General features: G+C 45.3%; 1 pseudogene; it reads right to left on the reverse strand.

The window, feature by feature from the left end:
• Positions 1 to 12,244: 12,244 nt before the first annotated feature.
• LOC126072661 (phospholipase A2, membrane associated-like) lies at positions 12,245 to 15,851 on the reverse strand (annotated as a pseudogene).
• Between the last annotated feature and the right edge of the window lie 575 nt (positions 15,852 to 16,426).

Here is a 16,426-nt window from a genome sequence, read left to right on the forward strand (position 1 = left end):
CTATCAGCCTTTACTCCCTTAAGGTGAGCCCCATCCATCAGCATGCCCCTCCCCGCACCATGGCACCCACACACAGTGCCCAGGACAGAGTCGTACACGTTGGCTGCACCTAACAAAGTTATCATAGAATTTGACAAGGAGTTATTGAACACCTATTATGTGCTCAGCACAGCTGGTTTCCTGACCAGCTGGCTGGCTGACTCTATCTGGTGAGCTGCTGGCCTGGCCAGTCAACAGGCTGAGTCCATATCAGTTTACACAGCAGTTGGTCTTCCCATCACTGTAAAAGCCCTTATCTCAGGGAGTAAGCAGAGGTATGCTGTTGACGGGAACCCTCAGCATGATTTCCTTTCATCCCCCAAAGTGCCCTGCCTGGGGAACTCTCATTGTCATCAGGTGGTGACACTTTACAATTGTGGGGGTTTCAACAGCTTGGCTGTTTGTTTATATAAGGATCATATAGTTATTAACAAGCAGATGAGGGGTGGAAGGGACTACATGATCTGTTTCAGGAAAGCTTGCCTGAAGCTACTGATCTCAGTTAAGGAAAATATTGACTTGGGTTTGATCTCAGGTGTTAATTACAGAAGCGGTTCTCTGAGGTCACCCTTATTGGGCCCGGAAGGAAAGTGCTCCTGAGTCTGTCTCCCCACTCTTGTCTTTTGGGAGGAAATAAAGTTTATTCTTTCATGATAATAAAAGTAATACATCACCATGGCATATTACTTAAAGAATTTAGAGAAGTGGAAAAAAAGAAAGTAAAAATCATCCTTGAACCCACCTCCCAAAGAAAACATCATTAAGACTTCCTTTCATCTTTTTATTTTTTCTTATACAATAAAACCTGCAAAAGCCAGAAACAGTGTAAGGCAGAATCCTGACAGAGAGGGAAAATGCAAATGTTTTCCACTAAATAGATAGCGCTATAGATTGAATCGTGTCCCCCCAAAATGTGTGTAAACTTGGATGCCCAGTATTGTGTGATTGTCTACCATTTTGTCATCTGATGTGATTTTCCTATGTGTTGTAAATCCTACCTCTATGATGTTAATGAGTTGGGATTAGCAGCAGCTTTGTTAATGAGGCAGGACTCAATCTACAAGATTAGGTTGTGTCTTAAGCCAATATTTTTTGAGATATTAGAGAGAGCAAGGAGCAGAGAGACATGCAGACCTCATACCGCTAAGTAAACAACAGGGAGCAGAGAGTGTCTTTGGACCCAGAGTCACTGTGCAGAGAAGCTCCTAGTCCAGGGAAAGGTTGATGGCGAGGACCTCCAGAGCCATCAGAAAGAGAAAGTCTTCCCAGGATCTGATGCCTGGAGTTTGAACTTCCAGCCTACTAGACTGTGAGAGAATAGATTTCTCTTTGTTAAAGCCAACCACTTGTGGTGTTTCTGTTACAGCAGCACTAGATAACTGAGACAGAATTTGGTGCTGAGAGAGTAGGTGCCGGGGGCCAGCCTCAGCAAAGAACAGGGTCACCAGAGGAGGGGTAGAGTTTGGCGAAAAAGAATGAGAGGTAGTGTGTCTTATATTTTCATTTTGCAGAAAAAGAAGCCTCTTCTTTATTTTTTACATGGTCTTTTATATCATAAGCTTACAAAAGCATAACATCGCATGATCAATAAAGGGGCAGTACAAGATATAATCATTATAGATAACATCATTTCCCAGAGACATAATTTTCCAAGTGACACATAGTACAGTTCTGCATGCGCACACAAAAACAATGAGTTTTTGTTTAGTTGAAGAGAACTTTTTGTTGATTTAAAGTAACAATTGACTTCATACTGCTTTACACTTATGCTTAATCTTGCAATACCTTTCACAGTTTTTATAACAATTAATCTTTTTGCAAAACCATTGCCACATAGACTTTGTCCATCTTGTCCAGGGTGGCCAAGTTCTTGAAGTCCAGCCACTTCGGGTTACGTCATACTGTCCACGATTATGCCAAGGACAATTAGCCCAATCTCTATACCCAAAGACCAGTCAAGCGCAGCAGTGAGCGGGGTAGACGAGAAGGTCGACCTGTAATTGGCTGAGAAATCGGCTGAGAGAACTCACTGCCTTTTGTTTTTCCACTTTTATGGGATCATGTGTGGGTGGTGGTTTAATCACAAAAGGGCCTCGGTAAATACCAGGATTCCACCATCCTGTTTTTGTTTTCCATAGTTGAGCTATTCGTTCTCTCCCTAAGACAACTTCATGTTGATCCTCAGGTAATACACGGGCTGTCCCTACCCGGGATTTTACCAGGGGATTATGAGTAGGACGCCCCCCCTCCAAAGGTCCCTAAATCTATAATGGAATTTTATGCTTATACATTCTGCTATACACAGGCTGAAAATGAAACAGAAACAGAACACAGATGACAGAGATATTCCTGACTTTTCAGGAATTCCATGATGTTTATGTTGGGGGCAGTGGGTGCAGAGGGGCCGCCCTTGCAGCCTGGCTCCTCCTGACTTTTCAGGAATTCTTTGATGTTTATGCTGGGGGCAGTGGGTGCAGAGGGGCCGCCCTTGCAGCCTGGCTCCCAGCAAGTAGGGTGCTGCTCTAACAGATACTTGAAATGTAAAAGCAGTTTTGAAACTGGGAATGAATAGAAAACTCAGAAGGAAACGAGGAGAACTGTTGCACTGGAGACTATGCAGAGAGTTGAGAGGCCCCAGCAGAGGACTGGCAACAGCTGAAGGAGGAGATCAGCGCAAGCCGCACGGATTGAGAGAGCTGAATGCCTTTGTGCAGGAGGCTTCCTGGAGGGGCGGGATGACTCCAGGCACTTACCAGTGGAAATAGGCTCGCCAACCCGAAGAGCAAGAGAGCCGAGAGCCTTCTAGCTGATGGGTACTGGGGGAGTGAGGTGCCTTCAGGCACTTATCAGTGGAGCTAAAGAGCTTTGGAATACTTGCCCAAGCAGGGCAGATGCAGGTGGTGAGGCCCAAGGGGGTCAAGAGGCCAAGGAACCAGGAAGCTGATGCTGAAAGGTCAAGGAACACAGGAAGCCGAGCAGCCTCAGTCTTAAAGGATGGAGTCACCACTCAGATGGACTAGGAGAATGAGGCTGCCCAAAGCCAAGGGAGCAGAGTTCCTGTTCCAGTGGGTCTAGAAGGTGGAGCTGAAGCCCAAGGTCAAGGGGCCTCCACTCAGAATCCAGAGAACATGGCTAACACTCAGAGTCTGAGGGACAAGGCGGTTGTGTAAATGGTCTCAGAGAACAGAGGATTACTTTCCAGCCTTGAGGGCTAATGTAATCTGTTCTATTGGCTTATTTGGTGCCTGTTATTCCTTCTTTGCCTCCAAGTTCTCCTATTTGTTCCACCACTGTACTTTGGAAGCAGACAACTGGTATTCTAGATTTCACAGATGAAGAGGAATTTTTGTATTTTGGACTTGGAATTCATTTAAGACTTTTGCTATGATATGATGGGGTGAATGTGTTTTATATGTGGCAAGGACATGAATTTTGGGGGCCCAAAGGGTGAAATATTATAGATTGGATTGTGTCCCCCTCAAAATATGTGTTAACTTGATTAGTCCACGATTCCCAGTATTGCCTGATTGTCAGCCATTTTGTCATCTGATATGATTTTCCTGTGTGTTGTAAATTTACCTCTGATGTTAATGAGGTGGGATTAGCAGCAGTTATGATAACAAGGCAGGACTCAATCTACAAGATTAGGCTGTGTCTTAAGCCAATCTCTTTTGAGATATTAGAGAGAGAGAAGCAAGCAAAGAAACATGGGGACCTCATACCTCCAAGAAAGTAGTGCTAGGAACAGAGTGTGTCCTTTGGACCCAGGGTCCCTGTGCAGAGAAGCTCCTAGTTCAGGGGAAGATTGATGGCAAGGACCTTCCTCTAGAGCTGACAGAGAGAGAAAGCCTTCCCTTGGAGCTGACACCCTGAATTTGAACTTCTAGCCTACTAGATAGTGAAAGAATAAACTTCTGTTTGTTGAAACCATCTACTTGTAGTATTTTTGTTGTAGTGGCACTAGATAACTAAGACAGAGAGCAATAGGAAAGTGATGACTGCACCCTGTCAAGGGTGGAAGACTTTCAAAACCTGGAAAAACAAGGCAGTCCCATCAAGTTCCAGCTCTCACAGGTCTCATTGTATATATTTGACATGGCTGAGACAATAATAATTAATCATAATAGCCAAAACATAACACTTAACATATGCTAGGCATTGTTTTAAATGCTTTACATGCATCAACTCATTTAATCCTTACAAAAGCTCTGTATAAATCTATTACTATGCCTGCTTTACAGATGAGGAGACTGAGGCACAGAGAGGTTAACTTGCCTGAGTTCATAGCCAATAAGTGACATAGCTGGGGCTCAAACCATCTCACAACACTATGGTAGATACATTGTATGATAGATAAAATTTATGTTCTCCAGTTTGCCTTGAACATTATGACATACATGGTTTCCTATACTGATGAACTAACTGAAAAGACATTATTTGTAATGGTTGCCAAATATTCCACCAAGGGGATGGACTACTAGAGTTGTCATTCCCGATTTTGAGTGTTTTCTTCTCTGACTTTCCAGTGTTGTCTATAGTCAACAGCACAGTGGTGAGGGATCCTTCACAAAGGAAACTCACTGCCTGGCACAGTTTCCCCTCTGGAGAAGAGGTTCAGACACACCCAACCTATCACCACCACCACCCAAAGCTTTCTTTTCTCCCAAATAACTATAGTGGGGAGAAAGGCTCAGCTGGTCCCAGCACCAAACTAATGCTTGAAAGCAGCAGTTCCTATCTTTTAGCTGCTAAGCCAGAAGGCCTAGAATCGGAACTCTGAGAAGTCTCCTATTCTGGACCAAATATATCACAAATCTTTCCACACCTGCCTTGGCCAATGTGGGCCCTGGGCCTGTCGCATGACCCCCCTGGACAACATGCCTAACCTCTTCCAGCCTCAGTTCTTTCCTGTAAAATGTGAGCACTGATGCAACTCTGCCTACCTTAGATGACAAGTTTTCTGTGAGGATCCAATGACATAGAACCATAAAAAGGCATTTAAAACTGGAAAAGTGCTCTACATATGCAAGAGATTGTTATTATTACAAGTCAACAACATTCCCTGAGGAGCTGCTACATGCCAGGCATTTGTGTGAAGCCCTGTAGATCCTGAGACCAACAAGAGAGACCCAGTGTCTGCCCTAGAGGGAAGCACCCAGAGTGCAGGACCCTAGGTTAGGGACCTAATTCAGGTGGAGGGGTCTCCAGGAAGGCTTCCCAGAGGAGGTGATATCTCAGTTGAAACCTGGAGGATGAGTGGGAGTCGGTTGGATGGGAAGGGGTGGAAGGCTGAGAGAGCAGCATTTGCAAAAGTGGAGAGGCATAAAAAGTACAACATTCTGGAAAGGACCGTGTGACCCTGGCGTGGTATGCTTATGGAGAAGTGGAAGGAGCTGAAGCTTGGGGTATAGACACACCCCTGTCTGCTCTTTTAGTTGTCAGTGATCCCTGTGTCTGCTTCAGGAAGGGGCGTCACCAGCATCACCCACCGTACAGGCTGAGGGCAGCACAGCATGATGGGAAGGGAAGCACAGAGATGGTGGGGGCCATGTTTCACAGAGCAATATAGGGCAATCTTTGGAGGCCTCCTGCCAAGCCTCTGCCCACCCTTGCCCCCTTGCTCCAATGTTGGCTCCATTGCATCTATCCAAGGCAACCCAAAGATCAGACTTAAGAATGGATCCCTAGGAAGCTCAGTGAAGAAACCTGTTGTTTATTGAGATGGTCATTGAGTGGTGTCAATACTTTGTGATTGGCTACTAACATAAAGGTTGACATTTTGAACCAACCCAGCAGTGCCATGGATGAAAGGGCTGGCGATCTTCTTCTGTAAAGATTGCAGCCAAGAAAACCCCATGGAACAGTTCTACTCTGTAACACGTGGGGTTGGATGAGTTGAAATCAACTCAATGGCAATGAGTTTGGTTTTTTTGTTTATTTATTGAGCACTTACTGTAAATCAATCCAAATTTGTTGCCGTTGGATTGATTCCGACTCTCAGCAACCATATAGGACAGAGTAGAACTTCCCCATTGAGTTTCTAAGGCTGTAATCTTTCTCCCAAGGAGTGGCTAGTTGGTTCAAATCGTAGACTTTTCAGTTAGCAGCCAAATGCTTAGCAACTGCAATACCAGGGGTCCTGGGTATTTTAACATTGTTATCACCTTTAAATCTTTACAATAATCCTGTGAGGTCAGGAATTATGGTCCCATTTCACAGATGAGGGTCAAAGAAGTGAAGTTTTAGGCCCCAGGTCACTTATGGGTTGTGTACTTAGGGTTCAGGTTAATGGAGGTGGCAGTGCCAGGCTTGAATAACTGACCAGCAGCTTTCCCATTGGCGCTGTTGAGGAAGTTACCACTTCTCCAAGCCTCCATTTCAACACACGGAAATGTGTGCCTACAGCCTGCAGTACAGATTTCCCACTGCACAGCACCTGTGATGATTATTTTATGCCACGCCTAATCCTCCCCCATACCCTGCAGGTATGTACTTCCCCGAGGTCTAGACTAGGGCTGGGTTAAATCTGAAATCTCTCTGCATTTACTGGAGGAGTGGAAGAGCCTAATCCCTGGCTCAAGATGACACATTGCCCCACTGACAGAGCTCCCAGGTTTGATCAAACTCAAGATGGTAACACCCCCTGATTTCCAGGGAGACCAGCACCCCTTCACCCTCTGGGTATCTCAGAAATGGCTCACACATGTCTATTCCTCTCTGCCAGTGACAGGAGCACAGCCAGGCTCCAAGATGTCCAGGGACACCACCCGCGGCTTTCCCAAGACCTCCGCTGCAAAGCAAGGGAGTGGAAGAGACTCGGGCAAGGCCCTCGACACATTTGTACCCTGGTTTCTCCACAATTGCAGGTTGTCCGTGGACTCAACAAAACCCATGGAGAATTTCTTTATCCTTCAGCAAATGTGTATTGATACACTGTTCTAGAAGCTGGGGAGAGAGCAAGGAACAAGATAGACACTGCCCCTGCCCTCAGGAAGCTTGTATCCTCTGTGCCTCTGCTTCCCCATCTGTTAAATGGAGATGACAAGACCATCTACCTATACAACTGTTGTGAGGGTTAAATAAATTAATATATGTAACAAGCTTAGAATAGGGCTTGGCACTTAATAAATGACCAACAGTAGTAGTATTCACTGGGTTATAAGAATTCAAAAAAACAAACGAAACTCGTTGCTGTTGGTCGATTCTGACTCATGATGACCCCATATGTTACAGAGTAAAACTGTTCCATAGGGTTTTTTGGCTGTAATCTTTACATGGAGCCCTCGTGGCACAGTGGTTATGTGTTTGGCTGCTACCAAAGAGGTTGGCAGTTGGAATCCACCAGCTGCTCCTTGGAAACCCTATAGGGCAGCTCTACTCTGTCCTATAGAGTTGCTATGAGTCAGAATCTACTCGACAGCAGTGGGTTTGGGTTTTGTTTTTTTTTTTTAATCTTTACGGAAGCAGGTTGCCAGGCCTTTCATCTGTGGTGTCACTGGGTGGATTTAAACCATCAATCTTCTGGTTAGTGGTTGAGGGTAAACCATTTGTGTCACCCAGGGACCTTTACAAGGATTAGGTGAGAAAATATATGTAAAGCACTTGGGGGCATGAACAGCACACTGTAAGCATGAGAAAGGTGGCAGCTATTTCCTTAAACGTAAGCTGTTATAATTAACCCCATCTTAGAGAGGAGGAAACTGAGGCATGAAAAGTTAAGTGACTTGCCCCAAACCTCACTTTTGTCAGAGTGGTAAAAGTTCTGAATCATGCTCTAAACCACGGTTTCTCAACCTTGACGCATCGACGTTTGGGGTCGGGTAATTCTGTTTTGGGGGCCATCCTGTGCAGGATGTTTATCAGCATCCCTGACCTCTAGTCACCAGGTGCCAGTAACACCACCCCCCCACCCACCGTTGTGACAACCAGAAATACTCCACGCTGCTGTCGAGTCGATTTTGACTAGTAGCGACCCTATCCCCCTGGGGAGGAAAATCACTCCCAGTTAAGAATCATTGTTCTAAAATGACCCTTGAGTTTATATTTCAAGAACCCTAATATATGATCCTAGGAAGAAGGACCTGGTGATCTACTCTGAAAAAAATTGGCCAATGAAAACCTTATGAATAGCAGCAGAACATTGCTTGATATAGTGCTGGAAGATGAGCCCCTCAGGTTGGGAGGCTTCAAAATATGACTGGGGAAAAGCTGCCTCCTCAAAGTAGAGTTGACCTTAATGATGTGACTGGAGTGAAGGTTTTGCGGACCTTCATTTCCTGATGTGGCACAACTCAACAGGAGAAGTAATAGCTGCAAACACCCATTAATAGTAGGAATGTGGAGTGTATGAAGTATGAATCTAGGAAAATTGGAAGTCATAAAAAATGAAATGGATTAGTGAGCTGAAGTGGACTGCTATTGGCCATTTTGAACTGAACAATCATATGGTCTGTTATGCCAGCAGTGACAAATTGAAGACGAATGGGTTGCATTCATCATCAGAAAGAACACTTCAAGATCTATCCTGAAGTGCAGCACTGTCAGTGATAGGATACTATCCATACATCCACAAGGAAGACCAGTTTCTATGACTATTGTTCAAGTTTATGCACCAACCACTAATACCAAAGCCAGAGAAATTAAAGATTTTTACCAACTTCTGCAGTCTGAAATTGATCAAACATACAATCAAAATCCATTGGTAATTACTGGTGATTGGAATTCGAAAGTTGGAAACAAAGAAAGGTCAGTGGTTGGAGAATATGACCTTGGTGAAAGAGAGGGTGCCAGAGATCACATTATAAAATTTTTCTAGACCAATGACTTATTTATTGGAAATACCTTTTTTCAACAGCATAAACGGTGATTATACCCATAGACCTCATTAGGTGGAATATACAAGAATCAAATCGACTACATCTGTAGAAAGAGGCAACAGAGAGGCTCCATATCATCGTCAGAACAAGGCCAGGACCGACCTCGGAACAGAACATCAATTGCTTATATGCAAGTTCAAGTTGAAGCTGAAGGAATTTAAAATAAGTTCACCAGAGATAAAGTACGGCCTTGAGTATATCCCACCTGAATTTAGCGACCATCTCAAGAATACATTTGACACATTGAATACTAATGACCCAACGCTAGATGAGTAGTGGGATGACATCAAGCACATCATACATGAAGGAAGCAAGAGGTCACTAAAAAGACAGGACAGAAAGAAAAGATCTAAATGGATGTCAGAAGAGGCTCTGAAACTTGCTCTTGAACACAGACTAGCCAAAGCGAATGGAAGAAATGATGAAGTAAAAGAGTTGAACAGCATATTTCAAAGGGTGGCTCAGGAAGACAAAGTAAAGTATAATGAAATGTGCAAAGATCTGGAGTTAGAAAACCAAAAAGGAAGAATATGTTCAGCATTTCTCAAGCTGAAGGAACTGAAGAAAAAATTCAAGTCTTGAATTGCAATATAGAAGGATTTTATAGGCAAAATATGGAACAATACAGGATGCATCAAAAGAATATGGAAGGAATATACAGAGTTACTGTACCAAAAAGAATTGGGCAACATTCAACCATTTCAGGAGGTAGCATATGATCAAGAACAGATGGTACTGAAGGAAGAAGTTCAAGCTGCACTGAAGGCATTGTTGAAAACCCAGGCTCCAGGAATTGACAGAATACCAGTTGAGATGTTTTAATAAACAGATGCAACATTGGAAGCACTCACTAGTCTATGCCAAGAAATCTGGAAGACATCTACCTGGCCAATCGATTGGAAGAGATCCATATTTGTGCCCATTCCAAAGAAAGGTGATCTAACAGAATGCAGAAATTATTGAATAATATCATTAATATCACACACAAGTAGAATTTTGCTGACACTTATTCAGAAGCAGTTGCAGCAGTACATCAAAAGGGAACTGCCAGAAATTCAAGCCCACTCAGAAGAGGATGTGGAACCAGGGGTATCGTTGCTGATATCAGGTGGATCTTGGCTGAAAGCAGAGAATACCAGAAAGTGGTTTACTTGTGTTTTATTGACTATGCAGAGGTATTCGACTGTGTGGATCATGACAAATTATGGACAACTTTGCTAAGAATGGAAACTCCAGAACACTTAATTGTGCTCATGCAGGACCTATACGTAGACCAAGAGGAAGTCATTCAAACAGAAAAAGGAGATACTACGTGGTTTAAAATTAGGAAACGTGTGCATCATTGTTGTATCATTTCACTGTACCTATTCAGTCTGTATGCTGAGCAAATAATTTGAGAAGCTGGATTATCTGAAGGAGAAAGTGGCATGAGGCTTGGAAGAAGACTCATTAACAACCTGCTATATATGCAGATAACACAACTTCACTTCCTGAAAGCAAAGAAGACTTGAGCACTTTCTGATGAAGACCAAAGACCACAGCCTTCAGTATGGATTACACCTCAACATAAAGAAAAGAAAAATCCTCACAGCTGGACCAATAAGCAACATCATCATAAACAGAGAAAATATGGACGCTGTCAGGGATTTCATTTTACTTGGATCCACAATGAATGCCCATGTAAGCAACAGTGAAGAAATCAAACGACATATTGCAATGAGCATATCTCCTGAAAAAGACCTCTTTAAAGTGTTAAAAAGCAAAGATGTCACTTTGAAGACTATGACACGCCTGACCAAAGTCATGATATTTTCAATTGCCTCACATGCATGAGAAAGCTGGACAATGAATAAGAAAGACTGAAGAAGAACTGATGCCTTTGAGTTATGGTGTTGGTGAGGAATATTGACTGTAGTAGACTTTCAGAAGAATGAACAAGCCTTCTTGGAGGAAGTACATCCAGAATGTTCCTTGGAGGCTAGGATGGTGAGATTTTGTCTCACATACCTTGGGCATGTTATCAGCAGGGAGCAGTCCCTGGTGAAGGACATCATGCCTGGTAAAGTAGAGGGTCAGGGAAAAAGAAGAAGCACCTCAACAAGATGGATTGACACAGTGGCTCCAGCGGTGAGCTTGAACATGACAATGACTGTGAGGATGGTGTGGGGTAGATCTACTCTGCCCTATAGTGTCTCTATGATCAGAATGGAATCGTCTTCACAGCAATGGGTTTAAATTCATAATACCTGGCACATAATGTGTGTGTGTACTATGTGCAACTCTCAACAGTTATTATCTTTGTGGCACATGGACACACACATGGAGATATTTGCACATGGAAAGGTGCACACATGTAGTTATATAAGCCCATGCACACAGTGAGTGCACCCGCATGACACGGCATCACTCTCTGTACCAGCCTATGTTAGGCCTGAGTGGGCACCCGTGGCTATGAGCAGGGATGAGGAGATGCAACTATACTGGAATGCTTGGAGCTCAGACTCTCAATGTCCCTGCAGGGGATGAACACGCATGCACACATTTGCACATCCTCACATAAACATGTGTCTAGGTGTCAGGAGGGTTCAGTCCCTGGAGAAGGACATCATGCTTGGCAGAGTACAGGGTCAGCGGAAAAGAGGAAGACCCTCAACCAGGTAGATTGACACAGTGACTGCAACAAAGAGCTCAAGCATAACAACGATTGTAAGGATGCCTCAGGACCGGGCAGTGTTTTGTTCTGTTGTGCATAGGGTCACTATATGTCGGAAACGACTCAACAGCACCTAACAACAATAGCAATAAGACGTGTGCACAGCTGGCCTACATCTGCCATGTGCACATGGGGATGCCTGGTTTAAGGCTGACACATCTTCTTGTTGTTAGGTTCTGTGGAGTCCGAGTTGGCTCTGACTCATAGCGGCCCTATGTACAACAGAATCAAACACTGCTAGGTGTTGTGAGCACTTGTGCATATTCCCACAAATGTGTGCACATGGTTTGCCAATGAATTGCTTTATTCAGAAGAGACCCCCAGGACTGTAGATGCTCCAGCTAAGCAGGAAGTTGGACTAGGAGGAGATCAGAGAAGCCACCATCAGAGAAATCTCCTGCTGACTGAGGAAGGAGAGGGAAGGGGCCAGGCATAAATCAGCCAGGCTTTGGCTTCTCATTCTGGGCAAGGATAGAAGGGGAGCCCCCGGCTTGTCTCTAGGATGGGAGAGAGGTATTTTCTTCATTCCCAGGGGACTTGGCCAGGGCAGGGAGTGGCAGTGTTAGAGAAGGAAGCTCAGCATTGGGTGGTGAGGCTCTGGGGAAAGAGGCAGCTTTCAGCAGCTGGGGGTCTTCCCACTGCACTGCCCATTGGAGTAGTACTGGAACTTTTTATTATAGGTCTTCTGGTTTCTCGCCAAACAGTAGGCAGCATTTCTATCACATTGACACAGCTGGCTCTTGCAGAAGTCCTGTTTTGCTGAAATCACAAGAAAATAGACACGGGACAGGGGTTTTATATTTTATGACTTCTTCTGGGAACCCTGGAGGAGAAGACACAGTCCCTGTTCTCCAGAAGTTCCTAGATGGAGACAAGCACCTATGTTCAGATATTTCTGATTAATGGAGACAGGATTCCTGCCCTCAGGAAGATAGTTTCCAGTCTGATGGACACACAGTAGCCAAACACGGGGAGACTCTCTTACATGCCTTCCTAACTACCACTGTTTTCTTCTTCTTGCTAACAGATTTGTCCAGTGGGCCAAGTGCCCAGCCCCTGAGAATGGCTCCTGATTGATGTAAGCCAGCAAGTTTGCAGTGATTGATCTCTGGCTAACATGTGACCCCATTCTGGCCAATGAGTCACAGGAGAAGCTGCTGAGAACTTCTGGGAAGGATTATTTTCCTCCCTCAAAAGGGACGTGTACAATGGGAAAGCCTCTTTTGGAGTGTGAGGCCATGATGCTTGGAGCTGCAGCTTGTGTCTTGACACCACGAGTTAGGTACTGCCAACATGGCAGAGCAGTATCTAACAATATTGACAATATGGTTGAGAAGCTGCCCCAGCCTGGCATTGCCCTCTTCCAGACTTCTTGTTATGCGAGACTCATACAACCTCACTATCCTGATGCTTGCAACTCAAAGCCTTCTGAAGATACATGATCCTATGGAGAGGTCATAATGGGCAAGATGATCCTAAAGCACTTCTGATCCTAAAGTACTGAAGGTGTTGAGTGAGAGTCCATGATTTTTAAAAATTCTGCTCATGGATCTGCTGTCTGAGGACATTGAGCAAAGCCTTCTAGCCACCAGCTCATCCTTCTCTTCCCCTTCAGAGCAAAACTTTCTCCAAAAAATTATCTGTACTTACTCTCTCTACTTCTTCATTTCCATTTATACCCCAACGCACTCCAGTCTGGCTTTGCCCTCACCACTTCATGGGGACAGCTCTCACTGAGCTCTTCCTGACCTTCCTGCCTCTAAATCCAAAGGATTCTTGACAATCCTTACCTTGGCAAACCCCTCTGTTAACCTGGCTCTTGTTAATCTTCTCCTTTCTTGCAACCATCTTCTTACCAACTTTTTTGATCCTCCTTTGTCAGCTCTCCTCCTCCCTCTCTGATTATTCCTGCTCTATCTCTGTTCTGGGCCCTTCAGCATTAAACAGGTGATCATGTCCAGTTCTGCTGCTGACTCCTGATTTTATGTGTCCAGTGCAGACCCTTCCCCTGAGCTGCAAGTTCACACATCCAGCTGCCTGCTGGTCATCTCCTGGGTGTTCCAAGTCCCCTTCAACTCAATGTGTCCCAAACAAAACTCCTCCTCCTTCACCCCATGCCCCTGCCCAAGCCCTCTTCTTGTGGTCTTTATCTCAGTTGTGGTACTACCATCCATACAGTCACATGCCCACTTAACACCTTCCTATTCTAACCCCCTACCCAGTCAGTCACCAAACTCAGATATTTCTACCTTTCAAACCCATCTTAATTTCATTGTCCAACCCTTTCCATTTTGACCACCATTGTTTTATGTCAAAATCCTACTATCTCTTGGCTGGATTCCGGTAATAGGCTTCTCACAGGTCTCCCTTCCATCCTGCCTCCATCCACCCTGCAGCCACAGTGAGTCCCCAGAAATGCAAATCTCATGTCACTCTTTTGCTAATACCTCCTTCTTGCTTCAAGATGGAATCTTGGTGGTGCAATGGTTAAGTGCTTGACTGCTAACTGAAAGGTTGGTGATTCGAACTCACCCAGTGTCTGCATGGGAGAAAAGACCTGGCAATCTGCTCTCATAAAGATTACAGCCTAGAAAACACTATTGGGAAGTTCTACTCTCTCACCTGGGGTTGCTATGAGTTGAAAATCAAGTTGATGGCACCAAAAAAGAACAACCGTTGCTTTAGGATAAAATCTAAATGGAACATGGCCACGAAGGCCTTACTTGATCTGTTGTTGCTGTTGTTAGCTGTCATTGAGTTGGACCCGAACTCATGGGAATCTCATGCACAAATGAATGAAACACTGCCTGGTCCTGTGTCAACCCCGTGATTGCTTGTGGATCAGATTCTTGTGATCCACAGAGTTTTCATTGGCTGATTTTCAGAAGTAGATCACCAGACCTTTCTTCCTAGTCCATCTTACTCTGGAAAGTCCACTGAAACCTGTTCAGCATCACAGCAACATGTAAGCCTTCACGAACAGATGGGTGGTGGCTGTGCATGCGGTGTATTGGCCAGGAATCAAACCTGCATGGAAGGTGAGAATTCTACCACTGAACCAACATTGCCCCTAATCGTCTTGATCTAGCCCCTTCCTATCTCTCCAGCATTGCCTCTCACCACTCCTCCTTTTCCCCACATGGCTCTGTTCAGCAACACAGAATTGCTTGCAGTTCCCCTGAGCACACTCCAGGTTTTGACTATGCTCTTGCCTCTTCCTGCCCTGCTCATCCAACTTGGCTATCCCTGCACAGTGTTTACGACTCAGCCTAGAGGCCACCACTTTCAGAAACCTCCCTTGAACTTCATGCTTTGTTAAGGGCTCCTTCTTTTTGTTTATTTCCTACTGGAGTCTTTACCATATTGGGCTTTCATTTTCTTTACCTCTCACTCAACTATGAGCCTTTGAGGCAGGGACAATATCCCTCTGTATTTCTATATCTGGTGCCCAGCCCAGTACTCAGCACAGTGGACACTGAATAAGGAAACCATGTGGGGTCATAGAACTGTGTCTTACCACAGACAATTTGGCTTCCACTCTTGGTAAACTTGTAATTCAGGAATTTGGTGCCACACCTACGTTTCTCCAGACGTTTATAGCAGCAGTCGTGTTCAGCGCAGCACCTGTGATGAGGATGTCCCATTGGGGTCACTTTCCCATGGCTCAAAGGAGCTAGCCTCCCCTGGCTCTCCCCTCCTTGGCCCTGGAGAGACATGGTGACTCTGGAGCCTAGAGCAGAGTTTCCACCCTGCAGACTGCGGTTCCAGCCTCGACCCCCTGGGGTTATGTGCCAGAAGTGAGCAGAGGGGAGAGAGATGAAGAGTGGCCTCACCGATCCGTCGCATCTTTGGGGGATCCTTTACCACCAAGACCACAGTGGCAACCATAGAAACCATAGCTGGATATAGCTTCCTTTCCTGTCACCAACTGGATCATTTTTCGGAAATCCAGTAAACTTCCCTGGACTTGCAGCAGGCCTGGAAGGAAACTGGTTGCTGATGGGGACTAGGCCCTGTGTCCTCCCTCCCTGCCCCTCTCTTCACTCCCTTTCTCCACCCTGCTGGTCTCTATCCCTCTCCCCCTTGGAGAGACCTTGCTGCCATGGGAAGGAAAACTGGGAGAGGCGGGTGCTTCTTGCCCTGGCCTGTCCCCCTTAGGGTGAAGATCAGGGTCAGCTCTTACCCAAGGCCACGATTACTACCTACAGCAGGAGGGTCTTCATGCTGAGAGTTCTGTGAGGGAGAAGCGCAGGTGGGTTTTTCTAGATTCCTCTCCCAGGTGGTCCCAGATTCTTTCCTTGGCCCTGTGCTCTCCTGTTCACACTCAGCAACCCTGGAGAATGGGTTTTGCAAAAGTGACACCCTTCGTCACACACAAGGTGTACAGGAGAGACCTCAAGTGATGCATGCAGACATGCATGCCCTCCTGATTTCCCAGCTCCGTTGAACAGTTTCGTGGACACAGAGGCCCTCAGAGCCAGCTAGACCCCACATAATACACTAATGAGATGCTCACAATCCTCTTCAGATGGAGAGTTCCTGGAAGGGTGGGACCAGGTTCTTCCCGACAAACAAGGAGTTTCCCAAGGTCAAAGCTGTGTCTCCCCCCTTAGACACATCTTGCATGTCCCCACGCCGAACTCAAGGCTTGATAATTCCATCCATGGAGTCTGATCCCAATATTTTTCTCCGGTATCCTCTATTTAAAAGACTTTCCAACCCCTTACACACATACACATACACAGACACAATGCTCTCTCTCTCACACACACACACACGCTCTCTTGCATTCAAACAC

This window comes from Elephas maximus, chromosome 3, assembly GCF_024166365.1.
Source record: "Elephas maximus indicus isolate mEleMax1 chromosome 3, mEleMax1 primary haplotype, whole genome shotgun sequence".
NCBI classification, from domain to species: Eukaryota; Metazoa; Chordata; class Mammalia; order Proboscidea; family Elephantidae; genus Elephas; species Elephas maximus.